Below are 25,653 nucleotides of genomic sequence, written 5' to 3'. Positions count from 1 at the left end.
AATAAATCACAAAGCTTGTTGAGATTTGTTAACCAGAGGTATATTTTCAATATGGTGAGTGTTCATTTGTTGCATACAATATTGTCGACCCTGCATACTTTATAAACACGTTTTACTGTTGAATGCTGACCATGTTTGATGCAATAAAAAAAAACGTTATCCAAATGTTAGTTTGTAAAAATAAGGAAAATGTATTAACCGACTCTAAGAAACATTACAACTTCGTCTTTTCTGGCATTTCACATATTTTTGTGGATATACATCAGCAGGTGAAAGCGTGGCATTTTCTAAACAGTTATCAGGTACCTCGGATGTGTGTGACAGTGCGAAACGGTGTGATAGGTTAATTGGCGAATTAAGCTATGGTGTTCAATAGCTTGCTTCATAAAAACGGATTTAAAGTATTAGCCCAAATTACACCAGTTACCAGTAACAAATGACTTACACCTATGGGAAAATATAAAGGTAAACGGGCACCGGAATCTCCAGCGCACAAAACTGAACTCAAAATGCAAGTAATGTCGAACAGTTATACTTCACCTCAAGTTCAAAATGCACAACATGCGGGAGGACAGTTTTTATACAGTCCATACAATTGTAATACAACATTCCCAGCATTCCCAATGAGTCAGGGTTCCCCGTCAATGACGCAGTTACTATACTCCGGTATTCCAGTGCCGCGATGTACCCCCCAGCGTACCCATGCAACAAAGCGCCGATACTTCAATGCTACACACCATTCTTTCAAAGCTTGATTGTATGGAAAATTCCCATAAAAACATTGCTTCTAAACTTGACTCTTTTAAAAATTCAGTAGTTTGTCTTACACAAAAACTAAGCAAGGTGGAATCAAGAGTATACACCTTAGAGTCCAGTCTAACAGATGTTACTTAGAAGCTTATTGATTACGAAAACAGCCGAAATTTTGACTCTGATGTTTGTCGATCTCTCGAAGAAACACTCAACCCTTGAAAACAAAATAAAAAATGAAATACAGGCAAATGAAAGGCTAACGAATGAAATTAAAGTTTTGAAATCCGGTAAAGATACTGTACGAAATGAAATCGTTGATGCCCAAGCCCGCTCGATGAGAGACAATTTATTATTCTTTAATCTTGAGGAGGGAACCACTGATGAGGATCGCCGCTCGGAAGACTGTCGTCAAAAAATCCTAAATTTTTGTGAATATGTTCTCGAAATGGTGGATGCGAAAAGCAAATTAAAAATCGATCGTGCGCACAGGATTGGGCGCTTCCGGTTTAACAAACACCGACCTGTCGTTGTTAAATTCAACTACTACCATGGCAAGATCGATGTTAAGCAACGAGCCCGCGCAAAGAAGCATTCAACTCCAATTCGGGTTGCAGACCAGTTCCCAAAGGAAATTCATGATAGGCGTCGAAAACTCATCCTATTAATGAACAAGTGTCGCAGTGAAGGCAAAAATGATAAACTTGAACTATGACAAGATCTATGTTGACAATAGAGTGTATACTGCCGACAACGTTCCAGATGTGGAGCGATCTAATAACGACGGACCGACTACGACGGCTACGGCGACGCGCTCCTAGGAAACACAGCGGAAACGGCCACGTATCTTGGAGTAGAGTGTTCAGGGCCCGCCTAATAAACTAACGGACTCTGATTTCCATAGTCTCATATCTGACTTTGACATTTTAATATTTTGCGAAACATGGAGTAACAACAGGTCAAACCTCAAAATTAATAATTTTGATAATTTCCATTGCCCAAGACCTAAAACAAACAAAAGAGCAAAGCGCTACAGTGGTGGAAATATTGTTTACTACAAAAGTTTTCCTAAAAATTATATAAGTATTGTAGATATTAACTCCAATTGATTATTATGATTTATATTACATCATTTGTTCATAGGAACTGAACGGGATATTTTCTTTTGTTGTAGCTATATCCCATCAGAAGATTCTACTGTTTATACAAGTGGCTCTACACCTTTATATTACTGTGATTTTTTTAACAAATCAATTTTGATATCAGAAAGTACTTTACTGTTGGCGACATTATCTTAGTAGGGGATTTAAATAGAAGAATTGGACTTAAATCAGATGTAATTGAAGATTGTAATTAAGGTCGATTTATGGATCTTCCTGAGTTTGATAATTTTTTTGAATGACCAGCTCGTATCAGCTGTGATGACATGAGTCGCGTTCTGAGAAAACTGGGCATAATGCATGTGCGTAAAGTGTCGTCCAAGATCAGCCTGTGCAGTCCGCACAGGCTAATCAGGGACGACACTTTCCGCTTTTATGGTATTTTTTGTTTAAATGAAGTCTCTTCTACACGAAAATCCAGTTAAGGCGGAAAGTGTCGTCCCTAATTAGCCTGTGCGGACTGCACAGGCTAATCTGGGACGACACTTTACGCACATGCATTATGCCCAGTTCTTTCAGAACGCGACTCACATTGTTAACGGTTTTGGTAATAAATTACTACAGTGTTGCAAAGAGAGTTCAATCTGTATTGTTAATGATAGACTAGATAATGGAAATTACACGTATCATAATCCTACTGGCAATGGTTCAAGTGTCGTTGATTATGTAATTACAAATGCGAGACTATTTAACAAAATCAACTTATTTGTCGTTCACGATTTAACTGCATTTTCTGATCACTGCCCCATTGAATTTGAACTTAATTTAGATGTCCATACTTCTAATATAAACGATGATACAAATATTGAAAAGATCATTTAGGGTCCTTATAATCCTGGTGCGTTTACCAACATTTTAGAAAATAACCGATGTGAATTTGATTCCATTCAAAACAATTTACTCTCAGGTCAAATTGATATAAATGCGTGTATTTAATAATTGTCGAAGTTAATTTTTGATTTTTCATTTACAATCCACGGCAAAGTGTATAAAAGTACTAAGCAAGCTAAAACAAAAAAATCTCCATGGTTTAATGATGCATGTAAATCATACAAAAATTCATTCTTACATGCGAAACGGATCTTTAAACACAATTCTCAGGAATATAATAGAATTTATTTATTACAACAAAGAAGTGAATATGATAAACAAAAACTGTATGCTAAATATAAATATTACAATACAGAAAAACATAAATTATCTAATATGTGTCAACAAAATAAAAAATAAAAATCTGGAAATAAATAAGAACATTTACTAAAAATAAGAGCGAGAGTTTATCGGATGTGTCTTTACAATATTGCGTAGACCATTTAAAACAAAATGCTAATTTGATTAAAATTTCGAGTCTGAATACCGAAAATGTGTATGATTTTGATGTAAATATGATATCGATGAACTTGATATGGATTTTACAGAAGATGAAGCGGAAAAAAATATCACTCAAAAGATAAAATAAAAGTTGCGATGTTGATGGAAATGTTTGCGTCTTTATTATAGATGCAAAACATTTTATTGCACCTTATCTTGTGGTCATATTTAACTACATTTTTACTAACGGTAGCTATCCTGACGTACATGTATGGGCCAAGGATGAATAGTCCTTATTCACAAACAGAGGGATACTAAAAATCCTTCGAACTATCGGGGTATAACGTAAATCCATATTACTGCTAAGTTGTTTTCTTTGGTGATTAGAAATCGAATTAATGGATGGTGTGAAAATAAAAAAACATTTAATGACTCACAATCACACAATTTGGCTACAGGGACAATGAAAGTACAACGGAGTGCATTTGCACATTGCATTTAATTATCCAAAACGTTAAAGCATCCAGTTATAAATCGTTCTGTGCTTTTATAGATTATGAAAAGGCACTGTAAACCACGATATACTATGGTTAAAACTGATTCAATGATATGTTCATTTATAGTCCACTGATAATTATAACGACTGTTACGCTTTTCAAAGATACAAACATTAGTTTTGTTAACATTAATTTTTATACCACATGATGTAAAGTATTGCGATATACTATCAAGTTGTGCTTAAAGACTTATCGGATTAGTGGTAAAGAATGCGATGTCGTCAGCAAATAACAGAAGATACAATGATAACTGTTCAATATCTTCGTCCGATAGATTTACCACATCAAGCGTTTGAATGGAAAACAAGTGTTGTTCTTGTTTTTTGTTTGTTTGCTTTGATGCAAAAGACAATTTCCTGACTGTTATTGTTTCAAAACATACCCAACAAAAATTGGATATTAAATATGTAGAGAAACATATGGTAACTAATAACAAACAGCAAATAGACTGCACACATCCAAAAGATCACAGATTTTTTATTAAATAAGGAAGCTTGATCACAATAGTCGAACAAGTGCATATTTCCGTGGAGAAGTACGCCATTTCCACCCCGTCTGTCTCCGAACCCCTCTATATCCGCCAATTGCAATGACAACGCATTTATTGTTTGTTTTATCGCATGCTTTTAAACGATAACACACTGCAACGATTATGCAACATGCGGATGCATACTAAAAGTTTGCAAAACATATCATTAAAATTGTTGACAGTTTTGCTACTAAGGTGTAAAATTGTATTATACAGGTAATATGCGATATGCTGTCAAAGCTCTTTCTGATCAAGCCCTGAAAGGATATCATAGTCTTCTTTGCTTAAAAGAATAATGTTAAAATGGATGTTAAGACTAAATTACATCTATTTCATTGTATGATTTTACCTTTTCTGCTGTTCGGCTTATAAATATATTGGGAAAACATATATAACTTGATGCCTTACATTTAACAGTTTTGAAAATTATTCTTGGTGAAAACAGTCAACATCAAATATGGCTGTATTAGGTGAAAAGGGCAGATATCCATTAGCAGTGTTGTGTGAAGAAAGAGTTCTTATATATATATATATATATATATATATATATATATATATATATATATATATATATATATATATATATATATATATATATATATATATATATATATATATATATACAATGAATAATACAAACAACATTATGTATACAGTGTTCGCAAATCAAATAAATCTTAATACCATTTGCTGGTTTAAAGCATGCAAATCTTACTTTGATTGTATGGGAAATGGTCAGTCCAACTTGTTGACGCTCTCAAATATAAAGCTACTGTTTATATTGGTAATATTTGGAGCTTAAGCCCGTATAAAAAGTATCTCTAAATTCTTTGCGCGTCCTATAAAGAAAACTAGTAGATGATGATCTTTTTGAAAGTCCTAATGTCAACATCAATTTTGCCTCAGTGAAACAACGGATCCGTGACCAGTTCCAACACACATGGTTAGAATCCATATCAAATATGCCTTAGTTATCTTACTACAGTACATTTAAAAGTACTTTTGTATATGAGGACTATTTAGACTATGTATCACATGAAAATAAACTATATCCCTTTTACAAGACTACGTCTGAGCTCTCATAAACTATAAATTGAAATGTGTAGATACACAAATGTAGATCTTAGTTATAGAGTTGTAGATTATGTTCATTAAACACTATTGGATCTGAATACCATTGCTTGTTATTTTGTACTGCTTTTACTGACAGTAGGAAAAATACAAAGGTACTTCCTGGCCGTCTATGAATATGTTTATTAATTTTATGTCATCTAGGTCTAAACGAAAAATCAGAAGCGTTGCTTAATATTGTCACAATGCTATGATTTTACGTGATGCATTGCTTGCTGTTTGAACTCTGAATATACTTATTTGATGTATATATTATAAAAATAGTCATATAATATGCGGGTTTATGTATGTATGACTGTGTGTATATATATGATACTTGTCTGAGTGGCTTGGCCATAATCTTTATAATTTACATAGTATACTAAGTTTTATGATCATAATACATGTATACATTTTATGTCTTATATTGAATAAAAAAAATCTTTATAGTTTTTGTAAATGGCCCAAGGAAATGCTTTTGCCGTTTTGCCAATAATCGAAACGAAACGTTATCAGTCCGACTTCGGATTTGTTGTAACCGATAAACTTACCGTTGGTGTTTGATAGTTCTTTTTGTTTACATATAATTTGGTCTTTGTATTATCGAATGTATGCATTCACACACAATAGCATGTTTCTTTGCGTAACACTTGATTTCAACCTCATGTCAAAAATCTCTCCCTTCAATAACCTTTGAGACTTGTTCTGACAAAACTGGGCTTAATGCATGTGCGTAAAGTGTCATCCCAGATAAGCCTGTGCAGTCCGCACAGACTAATCAGGGTCGATACTTTCCGCCTAAACGTGATTTTCGGTAAGGAGGGACTTCCTTGAAACTAAAAATACCATAAAAACGGAGAGTGTCGTCCCTGATTAGCCTGTGCGGACTGCACAGGCTAATCTGGGACGACCCTTTACGCACATGCATTAAGCAGTTTTATCAGAACGCGACTCATTTATACTAGCGCTCCTTTTTATGCCCCCGGATCGAATGATCGAGGGTATATTGTTTTTGGCCTGTTTGTCTGTCACTGTATGTTTCTGTCTGTCATTTTATGTGTCTGTCACAAACTTTAACATTGGTTAAACTTTTGCAATAACTTGCGCACTATTGAAGATAACAACTTGATATATTGGAATGGAGCTGCACATTTTCAGTGGTGAAAGGTCAAGGTCAATGTCATCCTTCAAGGTCAAAGGTCAAATATATGGCTTCAAAGCTGCGCAGTAGGGGACATTGTATTTCTGACAAACACATCTCTTGTTCTCAATAAACTGTGTCTTAATGCAATTGAATAATGTGGAAATAGCATGGAAAATGAACATAAAACAATTAACTTCCAGAAAATATTCTTATACTTGTTCGATGGGGAAGCTGCTCAAAATATAATTGAGACTGACTCGTTTGTTCCATATATTGTGCACTACGATGAGAACGTCCATAAAAAACCCTTATTCAAGCACAAAATCCCGTTTTCAGTTCATTGGAGCCAATGACGTAACACCATGAAGAGATGTTTTATATACGTTTTGTGCTAGTTATCGGTCATATGGCGCTGGATAAAAGATCAAAAGAAAATGAATCATCTCTTGAAACTGACAATAGTTCACGTCCACGTAATAGGGATGCTCTGTTCAAACTTATTTCACAAATAGCACCCAAAAATGAAAGTGTGTAATTCCGGACGTCCAGCTGTCAGTAATGAATGAATTACACACATTGATTTTAGGGTCATATTTGTGAAACATTTAGCTGTTTTGGACATACTTGGTGGATTTTCATCAAATAAAAGGTGTTTTATCAAAAGGGACCCTTCCTGTTGGCAACCACAACGACATATGTGTGCATTGTTTGATCGTTTAAGTTGTTGCATTGTGTTATTCAATACACCTGTGAAATCACCGTTGGATACCTTTACTCTTATTATATAAGGACCAAATATTTTTTTCAAGTACCTGTGAAAACATCCAGTAACCTTTAAGGATCCTAAACATAAAATACAAGTAGAAAATGTTGAGAGCTTTGCATTTCCAAAACAATCTGTCACAGAACAATAATTTGTACAGAATGGTGTCACAGAACAATGATTTGTACAGAATGAGTGCAAGCATAATCCTAACAACATGATCATAATCCCATTTTTATAATACTTAGATGCAATCAAAATTATCGATATTTTTATTTTGAATGTGCAGAAAATTTGGGTTTTAGGATAGTTAAAGAGCATGTTTTAAAAAACGTGTTTTTGGAAGATATGTTTGTATATTTGCTTATTTTAAATTGTATTTGAAAGGTATACCAAGAACAATCCGAGCATTTGTGAGCGGGTGATTATGGGCCGTTCACTCCTTTCCATTTTGTGTTATAGCCAGCGAAGCTCGCATTATGGTAACACGTGTATTTGACTGTAGATCTATAGGTTGTTGTTTTGAAAAGTTTGGTATCTGCGCGCGCAATAACCGAATATCCGCAATATCCGAAACCGGAACTGGACATTTTCGAAGTAAATAACCAGCGTCTCCTGATTGATAATAATGATAAAATAGAAAAAAATGATCAACGGCTTTGAAATATTCTAAAATTATTCTCTGTATTTATTGTTACTAGAGCGCTATATTTCGAATAAAGCATCAGCATTCTTCGAGTAAAACATTTGTCTTCATTCAGGGACTTCCCCGTTCGAAGACGTCATCACAAAATTTATCCAAAAACGAATGACGTCACCGTTTTGTGTGTACATAGCAAGTGTCAACACCGACTGCTACACGCATTTTTTTATATTAAAAATGATGAAAACACAAGTAAGTGCTATTATTTATTGGACGATTGCCATTGAGGAACACACGATTGTTTCGGCATGTACTCAGGTACCAAACTTTTCATAACAACAACCTGCACAGTCAAATTCTCGATTTCATAATCATTTCATTCAGCGTATTTATTTTTCTTTCACTGTCGAAGTCATGCATTACATTTTAATTTAAAGGTTGTAAATCACATTTGAGTATCATTTCAACATGACCAAACTTTATTATTTCATCAAAAGTTATATATCAGTGGTTATATTCTAGATATCTATTATCTTCTATTGACAAAAAAATACAATTATTTAGCTTAAGGCGTAACAAAAATAATTGTTTGTTTCCGGAGGCCCGACCCTACATAATTTTTTGCCGCCGGTCCTAATCTTTTTTTTAGCCCAAAATTCAAAAAACATCGGACCGCGTGTTATTCGGCGACGCTCAATAAACTTGTCTACGGTATCCGCATATCATTTTTATTGTTATTGAAGCGCACGTGGTAGCTGGCCAATCAGCAATGAGTTTGCTCACACATAATATTGGGTCATTCATGCGCAGACACTGTACACTTGGAATACACAGTCAGTTGATCTTGTCGTCCGCCAACACTATAGCGGCCGATGGCAAACGTCATATGTAAAGATTAACAAATCAAAAGAAGCGTTCCAATAAATTAATTATTTCTAAGCTGATTACTTAACACCTTTCTACCGACTATCGATCTGAATTAAAGGATGGTAATTAAATAATGAGTTATATTACGACGATGTTACACCTTTTTGCCGATTATCGTTTGAAATTAAAGGTGATAATTAAGTAGTTTTTTACCCACAAAAATGCTATTGTAAAGCAATATGTCGACCAAGTTGTATATTTGCTAGGTCTTGCAATGTCTGCAGTCAAACGATATGCACATTTTATTTAATGTGGCAAACGCGTACAATTTTTTGGACTGTCGTTTTCGGATACAATATTTTTCGTTGATTATAATTTATTTTCGAAGTTCTTTATAGAAGAAATAGAATGACGAATGCACTTGCGGTGATACGGACGGTGTGGTTTATAATATTTTAAACTGTATTCACCTGAAAATACAATTGGAAAGACTATTAAAAAGAACAATTAGTAAGGGCTCTGGATGGGGTGGGGGATCTGCCCTTTATTCCTGTTGGATTCCTGCGGTTGCGGTTCCAAGACCCCCGGCCTAACTTTCAGGATTTCAAATTTGGAACAATCGACACCCCTTTTAAATGTACATCTATAAAATAACTTATGTTTGTACTTTGACAAGTATCATACTAATTATTTCTATATTGAAAAATGTATGTTACATTATTATATGTGATATGCCCTTGTTGTCATTAAAAGAAATATAAACAAGTTGATAGTAAATGTTTATATTATTATTTAAAAACCAGTTTTCGCGCTTCGAAAAACAAAAACCGGGTTGGCTCAAAGAAATTCTGGGACAGCGCTAGCCCTGGTTGATAGACCGCACGACACCAGTACATAATATAATCTGAAAATTTGGTCCTTCGGAAGCATAAACTGCATCCAAGAAATATAATAGCACACCCAGTTTGATTGGGTCTGTTCATGGTGATAATGTTACATGCAACAACATTCGCGTCCCCCTAGCATGGCTTTTGGGCTATTTAATATATTATAAAGTATAAATTATAAATAATATAGTATATACTCCATGATCCCAAAGGAACAGGAACACTGAATCTCTATTGACACTGAGTGTCAAGCTTACTGCGACTTTAGTTATGCCTTTTATTGGTCATAAAATGGATTATTAAAGCCGTTGCCAGAAGTCAACATTAAACTCGGAAATAAGGAAAGCAACAAATGCAAAATTAATGAACAGCAAGTTTTTATTTCATTAAAGCATTTAAATAAAGCCATTTAGCATTACATACATCATCAAATTTATTGTACATACAGTTGTACACAAAAAAATGAGAAGAAGATGCACCATGTACGACATTTTCTAAAAAAAAAATATTGTTAAAAATAAAATTATTTGCCTACCTACCTACCCTAATTTTAAGGCCATTTCAGTGGAAACAAACATATTTTTTTGTTAGGCCTAATTTTTATGCCTCACAAAAAGGCATGATTCAAACAAATATTGCTACCTTTGACAATATCTGATAGTAAGGGAGATAGTGCACTTATTGACATCTGAGCTAACCTTTCTGGTAAAGAACGTTCTAAATTAATTATTTGATAATTACTACAAATAGTGCTATGTTTATAGATACTTTAAAATGTTATTGATTCAAGCAATTAAAAGATGTGATCAGATGTGATTAACAATATTTAAAACATAAATTCAAATAATATATAAATAACTTTGAGATGGGTGACGTGTACGGTGGCTGACTTGACAGTCTCTACCATGAGTACGGTGGATGACGTGATAGTCGCTACCTTGAGTACGGAGGGTGACGTGACAGTCGCTAACCAAAATGACTTAACGGTAGTATGGAATATACAATTAATTTAATCCTAGTATTATGGTACTTAAAAATATATACTTACAAGTGTAAAATTATCAAAGTATTATATCAATGGTATTAAATAACATGTTTTGGTGGGTGACATAATTGCATTTATTCCTCAATTATGGTAATTTGAAATTACTTTGACTTTAAATGCTCAAAAGAAAAATAAAACAAATATGCTGCCTGGCCCTTGTGAAATCTTAGTACAGTATGCAACATGGAGAAATCATTGCGTATGCCAGTGACGATGATGTGCACCTGAAAATTATAATTGACAAGGTAGCAACAGTTGGCTGTTCTAAATTTTTACAGTGTAGGTTCTAGTTGATTGTTTAGTGTTTTAAGAAGGTAATGCCAAGGACATACATACTAGATTAATATATATGTCCTTGGTATATACCAATTTTTGTTGGCTGCACAATTTGTTTATAGTTTCATGTGTTACGCAACTTTCACCTTCGATATATCTTCTCTTCAGGTATACATAATTATCGAAGTATATGTCACTTTATGGTTAAGATAATTACTTATAAAATATTAGAGTTATTTAGTTACAAGGACTGTTCTGTTGCTCTTATCCGCAGTTGGTATTCGAACCATAATATATTTCACCAGATTTGTGAAAAATAAGGTGATTTTATCTCAACTATACACAGTCGGCAAATAAGCACCATTTTTACAAACAGATGCTTTTGTGGGCTTTGCAATAAAAAGAAGTGAAACTCCAGTTGCCGGAGCAGTATTGAATTCTTATTATATACAATAAGTTGGTCCTTTAGTTAAGGCAAGTGACCGATTGCCTAAACAGTACAAAACAGCACACAACAGCACAATACAAGACAACATAAACACATATAAGAATAAAGCTGGGGCCACCGCATTGGAACGGTCAATGCAATAAACATTACCTCATGTGAGCTTTTGAATTGGCAATATACTGTTTTAAATCATAACAAAATATCAATTTAATGTAATTCTTTGTAAAATTTTGCTAAGCAATGTAATCATGCTATTATACAACAATGCAGTTTACCTATATATTTTTCAAAAGGTCATATAGCTTAATTGGTAGAGCAACCCAGGCCAATATCATATGATCAATATCATCAGATGGCTCATGGGTGGATTCGGGTTCGAATCCCGATCTGTCCTTCGTAGGTAAACCTGTGGTTGCAAGGCTGGCAACTGATAGTGTGACAATCTGTTTGGGGCGGGGTTTTGGGCTAAAAGTTCTGTTTATCAGGTCACACGAAACCCTTTAATATGCCCGTTTGTTGTTCAATTGCTGATTAACATAAAAATTAAAAGTTCATTGCCTTATTTTTTTTATACCAGTGCCTATATTATTACCAGTCTTTACGAACTCCACGTTCTTCTGTTAGGAAGTGCCTATAATAATTTTATTTAAATATCATCTTTATTAAAGTTTTTTGTTAGTATCTTCTTTAAAACATTAATCGAGCTCGCTTTGAGGCTTTGCCTTATTTTATATGACTCTTTCTGCTACAACATCGTCGGATTCCCACGACTTATTCATTCCGTTACTCTCTAACTCTCGATAAATGGAGAGTAGCGGAACGTGGGTATCCGACGATGCTGTTACAACTGACACGACAATAAATTATAATTGTATACGTTTTTAATGAACTAGTATTATTCTGAATAAGAAAAAAAACGTGTATGTATACGCTTGAAAGTTTGAATACTAGTATTTCATCATCCGTGACGAAATCTGGAAAAGGAAGAAAACTTGAAGTAGATTCCAGAAACATATTAGGTTATTTTTTAAATAATTTCACTTAAGTTCAAAATTACAATGTTTTGTATTTCTTTACTAGACAAGGAATCACAGGTTTCTCTTGGTATTCCTTAAAAAACATTGACATAAGAATGTTATTTTGATGTAATTCTTGATGCCAAACTATTGCGATAGGAAATGAAACACTTAAGAACATTTCCCAATTTAAGGATAAGAACAAAATTTTACTTAAGATGCTTCTGGAATACGATCCCTGTACAAATGGAATGGACATCACTTGCATTGACGTTACTTGGAAATTAGCAGACATTACAATCACTAACAAACGTAAAGGAAAAGTGACTGTTTTCATTCGCTTTTCGTAAATTTTAGTATGCCTGCGTACGTAAGCGATCTAGTGCATGTAGTAATATATCTCTATTAGCTGAAACGCCAAATGGCAATAATCAAATTTAATTATAACTTGTTTGATTCTGCTGCCGTTGGAATGTTTTAATTGATCATATTTTCTCATACTTGAGACGTGGCTATTGTGCCATATCGAATTCAAGGCCATTATGTTCCATTGATGCTTGGTCGATCGGTTACAAATTGTGTTTTCAAAGTGTTTTCGGCACGACGCTGACTTTCGTGAACTTAACTAACTATTGTTGGCATGGGAGTAGTGGTTAAATGTCATTGACATGTAAGCGAATTATGTTGTTTTAATATAAAATAACAGTGATCGATATTAAGGCTTAACTTATTTATGCCTAGCGTCTATAAAGAAAGGCCTTAGCAAACAGCGTAGACCCAGATGAGACGCCGCATGATGCGGCGTATCACCAGGGTCTGCGCTGTTCGCTTAAAGAAATTTCTGTAAGAAATATTCGAAATATAGAAATAAATATACTAGACATCCCTAATTTTGAGGCATAATTGGGTTAAGGAACATTCAGTGTCAGTGAGTTGTTAATAATCAACTGAGTGAGGAAAATGAGCATATAAATTCCACTGTCTATTTTTCTATAAAATCAGCATCTGATCAAAAACTACGTACTGAATGCCCCAATATGGTATTTCTTGCCGCTGGCGACGCTAAGAAAACAATCCTGAACAATTTGAATATCTATGACAAGCATGAATGTTATTAATTGTGCCCACAATCTAAGTTTGCACCAACCAAACTTTAATTCTTTTTTATACGAGAAATTTTAAAGAGGAAACAAAAAATTCTTTAAATATGAGTCCACGTAGTGATCCGGGAAGACGTGCACGAATATGCACTATGCACGATACTGCACTATCACTGGGGGCTGACGAGGTCAAAGCGTAGTCCGTTTCGCTACGACGTCGGGTATATGTTTTACTACGAAAACATGGTGTAAATACACTACTTAATCAGGCGAGTTCCATATTTTCTGGTGTTTATGGATTAGAGAACGGAACATCCAGTAATGGTAGGTACTTATTTTCAATAACAAACTAATAACAAATGCGCGTAGTTGCAACCTTTAAGTTTATTTTGAGCTAAAATCGAAATATTTTGATTTGAAGCAATGCATAAGGTGGTTATTCTGTTAAAATAGCCTATTACGGTAACTTAAATTAAATAAAACTACATTTTACTTCGATTCAGTGTACATTACACATTTTAAAGTACAAAACAGGTTACGAACATATATTTTAATTATGCAAATTCTTTGTTTCGAAGGAAATTACAAGTCGTTTTATGTAAAGGTTTCGCACAGAGTATGTATTGGTTGCGCAACGAAGTACAAATATAATGTATAGGTTGCTCAACGAAGTTTCTGTATCCATTTCTGGACATATCACATGCAGTTTTCAGTTACTGCAGACTGCCATTTCCCAGTGCAAAAGATGCCGTGCTTCACTGTGCGCATGCACATCCAAACGAAAAGGTTGAACCCGGTGAAAGCCTGCAGAGTCCCGGCAGAGCCCCGGTATACCGTCACTACACCGGCACTCACCGGGGTTATACCGGCATCAGACCCCGGCAGAGCTGCGGCAACGCCCCGGTTTAACCGGGGACAACCGGGGCTCCACCGGGAAAGTATTCAAATGTTTAATACCTCCGGGATGAACCAGGAGTTACCGGGAAGGACCGGCAATAACCGGCTTGGCACTGGAAACAACCGGGACTGCATCGGGAACAACCGGGACGGTACCGTCAGAGCACCGGTTTACTTATGTAACGTAGCTATAAAGGGACTCTGCCGGCATTCACCGGGGCGTTGCCGTAGCTCTGCCGGGGTGGTTTTGGGCCCCGATGGAGCTAAGGTGCCGTCCCGGTTGTTCCCGGTACAGTCCCGGTTGTTCCAGGTGCCACGCAGGTCGTTGCCGGTCCTACCCGGTGACTCCCGGTTCATCCCGGAGGTATTAAACATTTTAATACTTTCCCGGTGGAGCACCGGTTGTCCCCGGTCGTCCACGGTTTATCCCGGTGGAGCACCGGTTCATCCCGGTAGGGCCCCGGTTCATCCCGGTAGATGCCTGATCACGCACTGGGGCTCCGCCGGCATCATAGTGAGACTGGGCCTTAACCGCATTGTAACACGAAGTAAATTTACCGGCCGTCATGTACGCAGTTAACAATAACCTGTGACAGAAACCCACTGCCACAACTTTACAACAATATATTGATTATGCAATTGCGGATTTGTGCCATTGGGGTCCTACTTTCCACACCTTACGGCTGTTACAGGTGTGGATTTTACAGGTACAATCATGTATACGAACATGAAATTCACCTCAAAATTAGTTGACGATTACCGATTTTCAAGAAAATCGCTTTGATATATACAATGTAAAAATCAAAATCCGTATGAGATAAATAATGATCGAAGTTGGAACATGGGATTTACTTTGACATAAGCAGAGTTTCGAGATAAGCGAGTTGGGAATAACGAGAATCGAATGTCATTTGATAAAGAGTACCGTATGCTGAAAACCTATCGTCGGTCTCTATCAAAATGAACGTATAAGGGATTGTCAAAAGGTGAAGATGCGTCATTTTTATTGAGACCGACGACATTAGGTTCTCGACTCTCAACTGTCATCTTATATATGGATTTTCGATTTTAATCGTTTCCTTTGGCCTAGTCGTGAATGTAATTATATCATAAAAATGTGCATTACCATGTCGACTGTGCGCTTCGGATCATGTTGTGCCGTTGTTACTACCTCTGTCTCAAAGGAAACATCCAGCCACTCCATGACTCTGTATTAATTTTTTTTCCTCTTTATTTTGCCTTTGAGAGATAACCAATACGTCTTCTGTGAGAAACGCATGCACGCGAAAGCGTTGTCGTAGCGAGGCATATACGTATGCTGTCAGAGACATGATCATGCCTTATAATAATATGTAGCCTTTATTTCTGATAACTGGGTCACCCTACACATTTCTAAACACCCCAGTGGCTTAACAATACATAGATCAATATGGAAATTGTAAAATTGTGTCAATTAAACACAGTTGTAAACCTTAATTGCATTTTTTTAAAGTGAAACTTGACTTCGGTTTGATAAATCAGCGGTCTATTTCATGTTTAACCGCATAAACCAGACACATCTTGGATTATAATTTGATGTAACAGACCTATGAAATGACATTGTGCTTAAATTCAGAGTTTTGTTATTACAAAATCATAATCTTACATGTTTTAAACACAATTTTCGACTTATCCGTTCTCGATGTCATGTGTATTTAAACAATGTTTTCGTAGTAAAACATATACTCGACGTCGTAGCGAAACGGACTACGCTTTGACCTCGTCAGCCCCCAGTGACTATATACACTTTACAATACTTTGAACAATCCGAAGTATTGACTTGCGCATTGTCGTCTATACTTTCCGATAAAGTTCATACGGCAAACATACAGCCGCAAGTAATAGTGTTTGTAAAGAGCATTAAAGCTATAAACAGCAGTTTATAATACAAGCCTGGAATGGTTGTTGCATTTGCAACGACCCGGTAGAAACTTTACTTATTTAAAATGTTATTTATGTATCAAAAATGGACATTTTTTAGACTATCAAACGTAATCAATGCGTTTGTGCCATACACGTTAGGCTTTAAAATATGAATGGCAATCCGTATGTTACAGGCCCTTTTAGTAATTTTACGTTCGTATTAACAAATATAACATGGGCGCGTTTGCATGCATTGTTGCTTATTTAATATTGCGTGAGTTAAAAAGAAAAACACGAATAAAACTTTTACGAGATTTAAAGTAGAAAATCATATTATAAAGTTATAGCAATAGACATATTAAAGGAAAGAACAATTTATTCGACTATAAAACTTCTGAACAAGAAACATTCCTTGTGAAATCGTATTACTAACTGGCGCCACAAGAACAACGTTGCGTGACTTGACTTTATAAAATATCCGTCCTCGAAACATAATGGTCGTGATTACATTGTGAATTGGTCCGTGTTATACCAACAGATAACTTTAACTCATGTGTATGCTATTGAAGCAAGGATTGGATGCTGTTTCTGGCCATAAATCACATTATCCATTGTGTAGTTTTCAAATTTCACACATTCACAAAAATAAGACGATTTAGGATTGAAAGAGCTATATGTGAATACTATTTGGATGATATGATTTTGATTGAGAGGAACTTGAAGTTGTGGATTTTTACGTTTTGGAAAGTTTAGAATTAACATGGAAAAGTTATCCAAAGAGAGAATACATTTACAGCCTTGCTTAGAAAGTCAAAACATGTTAGCAAACTGTCAACACTGCTATATCGCCCCTTAGTGCACAGAGGTATCGTGTGACATTGAAATTAGAAGGCACATGGCACCTTTTTGCACCAATAGGGCGATATAGTCTTGTAGTTTCATATTTTGTTTAAGCGACACATAGTGCATACATATAATAGGTATTATATACTATGTCTAATTAAACAGTACTACCTAGCCATGCAAAAGGCTTACGAGTCACTAATTAGACATGGATTAGTGTAGCCGTCTAATGTCTGTTAAAGAGTATGGAGTAAAATAATCAATGATTTGATATAGGATATTTATAAATGTCCTTACAATTTTGTATTATAGCCATAGTAAAGTCATATCGTCCCACGGTATGGTGTAGCCCACTGTCCGATGCGTCCAGATTGACAATTTCCGTTATACGCCGTAAATTTCCGTAGTCGTCCGTAGCATATCGGAACGACTGTCAATTGACATCATTGTATCACGCATAATTGTATGTTGCTTTGTGCTTGGGTGAAACTCACATCTTGCCATCGCGTTAATTTATTCAACGCATCAATATTTGATTCCATTATGTACTGCGCATATTGCACAAGTCTCTCTGCACAAACCAACGTACACATACCCAGCATGCAATTTACGAACAAGAATGTTGCATCTATACACATGCATGATACCATTAAGCAGAATGTAAATAGACATTGGTCATCAGGCAAGATGTAAGCGTCATCAAGCATGAAAAGGTGTCTACTTACAAGTTGAAAGTACCATCAAGAATCATGACACAGTCATAAAGAAGGATGTAATTTTTACCTAAATAACATTCCATACTATGGCAAGCACACAGCATACTATTATAAACACATATCATATGATTTAAACCCATATCATTTCAATTAAACCTCCGATATATTAATAATTGACAGGAGAAAGACGAGGCGTTCCATACTTCATGTTTAAAATCAAACATTCTTTTATAAATACAGACTTCAGTTAATTTGCAAGTTTGTTTCTTTGTTTCTTTGATTAATGCACCATAACGTACAAAAATGGCTACATTTAAGTATAAAACTGGAAGTATCGACTGACAACTCGTTCATTTGCACGCAACGTTACGCATGATATTGGGGAATCCGCGACAGTTTGTCTTCGATCAAGGTCTTTTTCGGTTTGACATAAAACCGAACACGAAACAGAATTGCATCCGGTCAACATCTACCAAATGCTTAATTGAACATTTTGGAATGAAAAATGATCCCATCGCACACAGGCTCTCGAAGACCCAAAATCATATCTCTCTAAAAGCTTCCCTATCAGATGACCGGAACTAGGACGTTTATCAACTTCCGGTTACCAATCAAACATGGCCTGACCTTTGCATCGCAAAAACTGATTGGGACATAAAACGTGAAGACTGCCATTTATGTTCGTATGTGGTCAACACTGAAATATACATACTGTACTTGGGCTGCGACGGTGATTTTTAACCCATTTATGCCTAGTGGACTCTCCCATCCTTGTAAATTTGATCAATTTATCTCCAAAAGTAGGGGTGTCTGGTATATTTATTTCTATATTTAGAATATTTCTAACAGAAATTTCTTTAAGCAAACAGCGCAGACCCAGATGAGACGCCGCATTATTCTCATCTGGGTCTACGCTGTTTGCAATGTCCTTTTTTTCAGGACGCTAGGCATGAATGGGTTAAAGTACACCGGTTTTATTTTGTCATGTCCCATTACTTAAACAATAATAAACAAATGTAATAGATATTGCTAATAACATAACATAACTTTATTCTGGCATAAAATAGCTCAATGCATACTTATAGCCAACAGTACAATTATAGCGTGAAAAGTGAAAAGTATGTAGGAACATGAAATATTATAAACATTAATCTGAGAAAGATTAACAGAGGTGTAAGTGTCGTGCAAACAGAATTTGCATGGTAAATATTATATGTATTAACAACAATAACAATAACATTTATTTGCAAGTAGGTGACTTTGAACTTCAAAACATTTTAACAGTATGTATTCTTGTGTGAAATAATGTACGTATATAACATCATATAGGAGTCCAAAATATACTTAAATATTTTTTGTAAGGTTAGAACTTAAATGGAGTAAATTTAGGTAAATTAAAACAATAATTATGGAGACAAAATGTTGTAGTATAGATATAAAATGAGTTACAAATAGTTCATTACACATCAATTAGAGCTAATTGTTTGCGTTAAAGGTAATGTGATCTAAAGAAAAATATGTAAGTTAGTTGCACATATCAATGACGGGCTTATTATAAATAAATACATATATTCTTATACATGATGTAAGAGACAATAATCCGCTATTTACCAGGGTACATTCGAAGTAAAAAGAGTTCGTGATCTTGTTGCATAATATAAGTATATCGATAGATTGTTTATTTCGTTAGTGGATTTTGACGACATAAGTGAACGGAACTTGTTTATTGATGGCCAGTGACAGTAATATGGTTTCAAATATTGTTTTCTGATTGTGGTATAAGCTGGACATACAAGTAAGAAGTGGTATGCACTTTCGATAACTTTCATATTACAATATGTGCACAAGCAATTTTCTCTAATAATAATCTATGTAATGACGTTTTAATTGGCGTTATATAATATAGGTTTATCGGTTCAGTAAGTAGTTTTCGTGGTTTCCGAAACATAACTCGTGAATGATCTGACCAGTGAAACTGATACAAACGCAAAACATTATACAATAAATAGCGAGTTCAATTTTCGCTGATCACGGTTTTACGTAAACTTCCCTGAAAACTCGGCTTCCAACCTTTAAATCGTGAAATACTTCACATATTTTTTAATTATATAAATTACATTGGTATAACATCATACAACACAGACTGTAATACACTACAAACAGCTAAACGTTGACATAGTTATGGTCTCGTTTGAACACAATGCTGTTTATGCACTCGAGTTATTGTACCTTTTGAATAGATATACCTGTACCTTAATCAAACAGATTTCTATGTGAACCTAAAGAATCCCGGGCTTGTAACATATAAGCCGCGTTCTGAGAAAACGGGGCTTAATGCATGTGCGTAAAGTATCGTCCCAGATTAGCCTGTGCAGTCCGCACAGGCTAATCAGGGACGACACTTTCCGCTTAAACTTGATTTTTGGTAAGGAGGGACTTCATTGAAACTACAAATACCATGAAAGTGTAGTCCCTGATTAACCTGTGCGTACTTCACAGGCTTATCTGGGATGACACTTAACGCACATGCATTAAGCCCAGCTTTCTCAGAACGCAACACATAGATGATACATGGCTACTGCCTTATGATAACAGACGAGGATGATAGCGACATAAGGAAGCGTTCCGTCCGACTGCAATAATGTTTAGACAGTTCACATGAATGTACATGTATTGTTTAATGTCCTTATCAGGGACAGAATCAATTGGGTTTTCATGGGTTTACACACGGGCTTAACAAAATGTAAACACACTGTTGAGAAATTTATTTTTTCAAATATCTCAAGTTATTGAAATACATTTGCAAAAATCTTAAGTGCATAAAAGACAGTTTTTCTTGCAGTTTGTGTCGATATCTTAAGTATGAGAATACATCCTCGAATACGTCTGAAATCGGTGACAAAATTTCACATTGCGTGCAGTACACAAGGAATTTTTTAACAAGAACACAGGCTTATTAAATAAAGTAATTCTGATGTATTTCTTAAGTCACGTGATCCTGCACCCTGAATATGTCTTCCACGATCAAGGCCGTTGTGGTTGCACATATAGACTTGATAAAACATTAAGACTAGATAACACATTTAGACTAGATAAAACATTTAGACTAGATAAAACATTAAGACTAGATAAAACATTTAGACTAGATAAAACATTTAGACTAGATAACACATTTAGACTAGATAAAACATTTAGACTAGATAAAACATTTAGACTAGATAAAACATTTAGACTAGATACAACATTTAGACTAGATAACACATTTAGACTAGATAAAACATTTAGACTAGATAAAACATTTAGACTAGATAAAACATTTAGACTAGATAACACATTTAGACTAGATAAAACATTTAGACTAGATAAAACATTTAGACTAAATAAAACATTTAGACTAGATAAAACAAGTTACTTGCCCCTAGTATGGAGGAATTACGAAATAATGGACCTCACTCTTTATCTGTAGAGTAATCAATAAACATATAGACCGCGCTCTGTGAAAATGGGGTTTAATACATGTAAGTAAAGTGTCGTCCTAGAAAGTAGTCCGGCTACTTCTAATACATGTGAGCCTCGCTCCGTGTAAAGGGGGTTAATGCATGTGCGTAAAGTGTCGTCCCAGATTAGTCTGTAAAATATAGTATGGTTGATTCAGCTGCATACAAATATAAAGGTCTTTAGAACTGTCAGGAAAAATACAAACGTATGACTCTACAGAAATAACGCTTTTGGAAGTATTTTTGTATATGAAATTTATTTAATGAAAGAAACGTTTATTTATTGTGTTTTCGTTTTTCGTTTTTATATTTCCCAACCTCAAATATTAACTTACAAAACAGACAAAATCGAGTAATTAATGTTACACTTTATTTCTCAATAATGCAATCATTTTGTCTTTTAAGAATGTCAAATGACTAAAATATACGCATCTACGCTCGAAGCACCGTGTCAGAGGCATGTTTTGACCCACGACCATTGTTATATAAATGCGCAATGGATGATACGTTGGACAGATAGAATGCGCTGGTAACGTGAGGCGCAGAAACGGCTGTATTGGAGATTGTGCTTTATTCAAAGGTATTTTGTTCAATATTTTTGCAGTTGGAAAAGGGTGTCTTTCTTAAAGTATGTATACAATTATAATTAAGCTGTGTATTATTAAAATGGTATATTAACCATATTTTGTTATACAGAATATTTTGATTTTGTGTTTAATCGAATTTTATGTTGATTGTATTCCACTGGTACTAGCTTTCTCGTTATAAAGATATATGTATCATTTTAAAGTATTTAAATACTACTTTAAGAGATATTTAACCGAGTGTTATATTTACATATGGGTACAAGCGGGTGTGAAACTGTAACCGGGCTAGATTGCTGCATAAAAATGCGCAGCTCCGTTCCGCATACTTGTTATTCATATATGATATAAAATTTTATATTTATATACTTCTATGCAGTTCGATCTTTTTTTAAAGAATAAATGACGATTCTTCGTTCAATATTTCTTCATATTTTTTACAAATGAATCGACATGTTTGACATTCAGCAACATGTAATACATAATATTTATTCACGACTTATTTTAGATGACTTAAGAAAAACTGGGAATGCGTATGATGCAATTGTTGATTTTTAAGAACTATTATTTTAATTCTAACAATAGTTCTTCTGTGATTTGTTTGTATTAATGAAGTTTCAATAAGTGAAATTGTATTATATATTAATGCTGCATTAATTATAATTATCCGTGTTAATTGAAGGCCCTGAGGGTTTGCCGAGTTATAATAGCAAATGTTTAACTCTAGCTTAACTCTAGCTAGTTTAACCTTTTATTGTTTGAAAAATAGTTACAAAGTACTTTTTTATATCACTTATATCACGTTTAACGTTATTATAGTTAATAACCTGTCGCTATGATTAGAAGTACAATTTCCATTTAAAGTTATCTGTGATTACTTTTGCGTTTTCCCATTTGGAACATAACTTGGTTTGATTTGATTTAAACCGATCTCATATCTCCATCAAGTCCTCCTATATTTAATAATACAAACAAATAATATTCGCGTACTCATTAAAACATGTTTTCTGTTAGATTGTCATTACTTCTTTGATTGTATTATATGGAACATAACTACAATTATTTTTCATAATGCCAAATCGCCCACCCTTTAACTCTCTTAATGGATAATTTAGACGAAAATGCGTTTTTTTATACTTCCGATAGCCGCTTGATACAACATTGCAATATTGTTACAGTTTTAGCTGATTATAAGTTTTATTATTAAATGGAATTTATAATGATGTTCCAGCCTTTATCAATCAGTACCGATTAGTCCGTTTTTTGTCAAGTTATTTTGACGATTTTTCATAAATCGGAAATAAAAACTTATCTATAAAAATTGATTTTTAAGTAGAGCGTTTTGATTGTAATACCATGATAGCTTTTAAAGCAGATAAATACAGTTTGTACTTGTGTATTTCCGAGAGTTAAATGATTGGTAAAATTGAGGTATTTTATGTATATAACCCCTAACTTATATACTAAAATTGGTATGTTATCAAGCTATCAAAAAAATCGTCCAAGAATTAACGGGCATATAAAACGATAACAATATAACTGTACTGCTATTCCTATCGAGAGAGCTTCGTGGATACAGAATACAAATTGAATCAGCATAACGAGAAGAAATAGTCCGTGTACATTACATGCCTCAAGTTATCGTTATATTTTCAGTGCTATAATCAGTAACGGATATCGATGTATTTGATTGACATCCCGTTTGAACGCCTGAATAATATATTACTTTAACAGTTCCCATATACAACAGCAATTTATGCCCGAACCCAGTCGATACAGCCATTATACGCTCTTACCCAATATCTACCCGTACTGGTTATTACATAACCTTAACCCTTTGCATGCTGGGAAATGTGTCGTCTGCTAAAATGTTGTCTTCTGAATATATATTTTTTCAAAAAATACTATCAGACTAGCAAACAGTTTGGACCCTGATGAGACGCCATGTTCTGTGGCGTCTCATCTGGATCCAAACTGTTTGCAAAGGCCTTCAAAATTCGGTTCCAGCACTGAAAGAGTTAAAAACACAACAAATTGCGATCCAAGTCAAAATTGGATTTACATACTGTGTATGCCCATTATGATAGTACTCCAGGCAAACCATTGTGCTAGCAATACGTTGTAGATAAGGTTTAATAAGTGTGTCACTTGATAATCTTTGTGTTTTTTCTTGTTTTATATGTAAACAATAAATTGTAAAAGACATGTTATGAACATAAGATCAAACAAAGTTTTCCGATGCGTGAAAACAATCCCGTAGTGAAGAAAATACATTTTTTATAAAACAAACGTTTAACATTATGTTGCTCCCTACTGGCATCATGTAGATACTAAATGAAATTTACAAATTATATATTTATTATTGTTATTTTGGTTACGTTATTAATCAAAACAGAAAAATATCAATTATATATGGGGACATTGATACAATTTGGACAATTTGCTGATTGGTCGTGATGAGTGCTAAGTTTTGTCAGTCGTAGATGTTTGCAGTGAATAGAAATGTCAACTCTAAATTAATCATAAACTAAAATATAAAAGGGAATTATGCTGTTTGTTTTAGTTTCAGTGCAAGCACGGTTTTAGTAAAAGCAATATCAGGTGCTTTCAAGCGGTTATGAAAAAAAATGCTTATATACAATAAAACGCTTAAAGTTGAAATTTCAATACAATTTGCATCATGCAATTCTTTAATTAAAGCAATGCTATGAACTTTTATCGTTCTTATAAAGATATGCGAACTTAAAGCTTCACGTGTTTAGCAAACGGATGTTATTATACACTTAACGATTACAAAAAATCGCTCCCGCTCCAAAAACCAACAACAACACAACAACAAAAAACCCACAAAACACAAAACATTAATAAATAATGTCTATGTAAACCGTTTATAGGGAACGCGTATAGTGCCAAATTTTGGACAACATATTAATGGAGGTACACAGACTATAGGTAAATTAGATATGTTAATTTCAAAACCATATTTCATCTTCTTTGTCTCTATACTATACTTTGGTTATTAATTATGTGAATTTGTCGTTCCTAATGTCCATCGAATCGGTGCAATGAACCAAGTACAAATTGCACTGAGATAAGCGAAATAAATTCAAAAACATTGTAATACAGTTTTTAACGTCAAAGCTTGTATGCATGGTGCTGATTTAGGGATTAAAAAGCGTGTATACTATTGTGTGTTGCCAAGCGATCGGAATAAAGAAATTATAAATGTCTTTCATTAAAATGAACATTTTCAGACAAGTTTTATACAAGATAAAAAAATGGTAGTGGTATTGCATAAATTTCGACATTCAGAACAGTTTTCTGCATTTTGCCGATGCATTGTTAAAGTCTTGAAGAGTATCAATACTAAAGCTTCGTACTTTTTCTTCGATTTATCATACAATGTTTTTTAAACAAAGAAGGTGACAGCGGAAATTACAAGTTGCAAAGTTTTCAAAATAAGGCTCATTAAAAAAATCAAATACCATTCATCAATTTCACCCACGTTGTTTTAATTTGGAGATATCCGTGACTCTTTCGAACCAATACAGAAATATTTATTGTCAAACAAGTTCATGGTCATGTTTTGTATTGTGTTTACCTTTGCT

General features: G+C 34.4%; 1 protein-coding gene across 1 annotated transcript in view; it reads left to right on the top strand.

The window, feature by feature from the left end:
* Positions 1 to 8,143: 8,143 nt before the first annotated feature.
* LOC127857984 (uncharacterized) overlaps positions 8,144 to 25,653 on the top strand; it is a 29,530-nt gene continuing 12,020 nt past the window's right edge. Inside the window, exons 1-2 of the mRNA XM_052394796.1 lie at positions 8,144 to 8,219; positions 21,867 to 22,041. The gene's annotated coding sequence lies outside the window, so the exon portion shown is untranslated. The remainder of the gene's footprint in view (positions 8,220 to 21,866; positions 22,042 to 25,653) is intronic.

Source organism: Dreissena polymorpha, chromosome 14, assembly GCF_020536995.1.
Source record: "Dreissena polymorpha isolate Duluth1 chromosome 14, UMN_Dpol_1.0, whole genome shotgun sequence".
NCBI classification, from domain to species: domain Eukaryota; kingdom Metazoa; phylum Mollusca; class Bivalvia; order Myida; family Dreissenidae; genus Dreissena; species Dreissena polymorpha.
The sequence above is the reverse complement of the archived record's forward strand: the minus strand, read 5'-3'. Positions and strand labels throughout refer to the sequence as shown.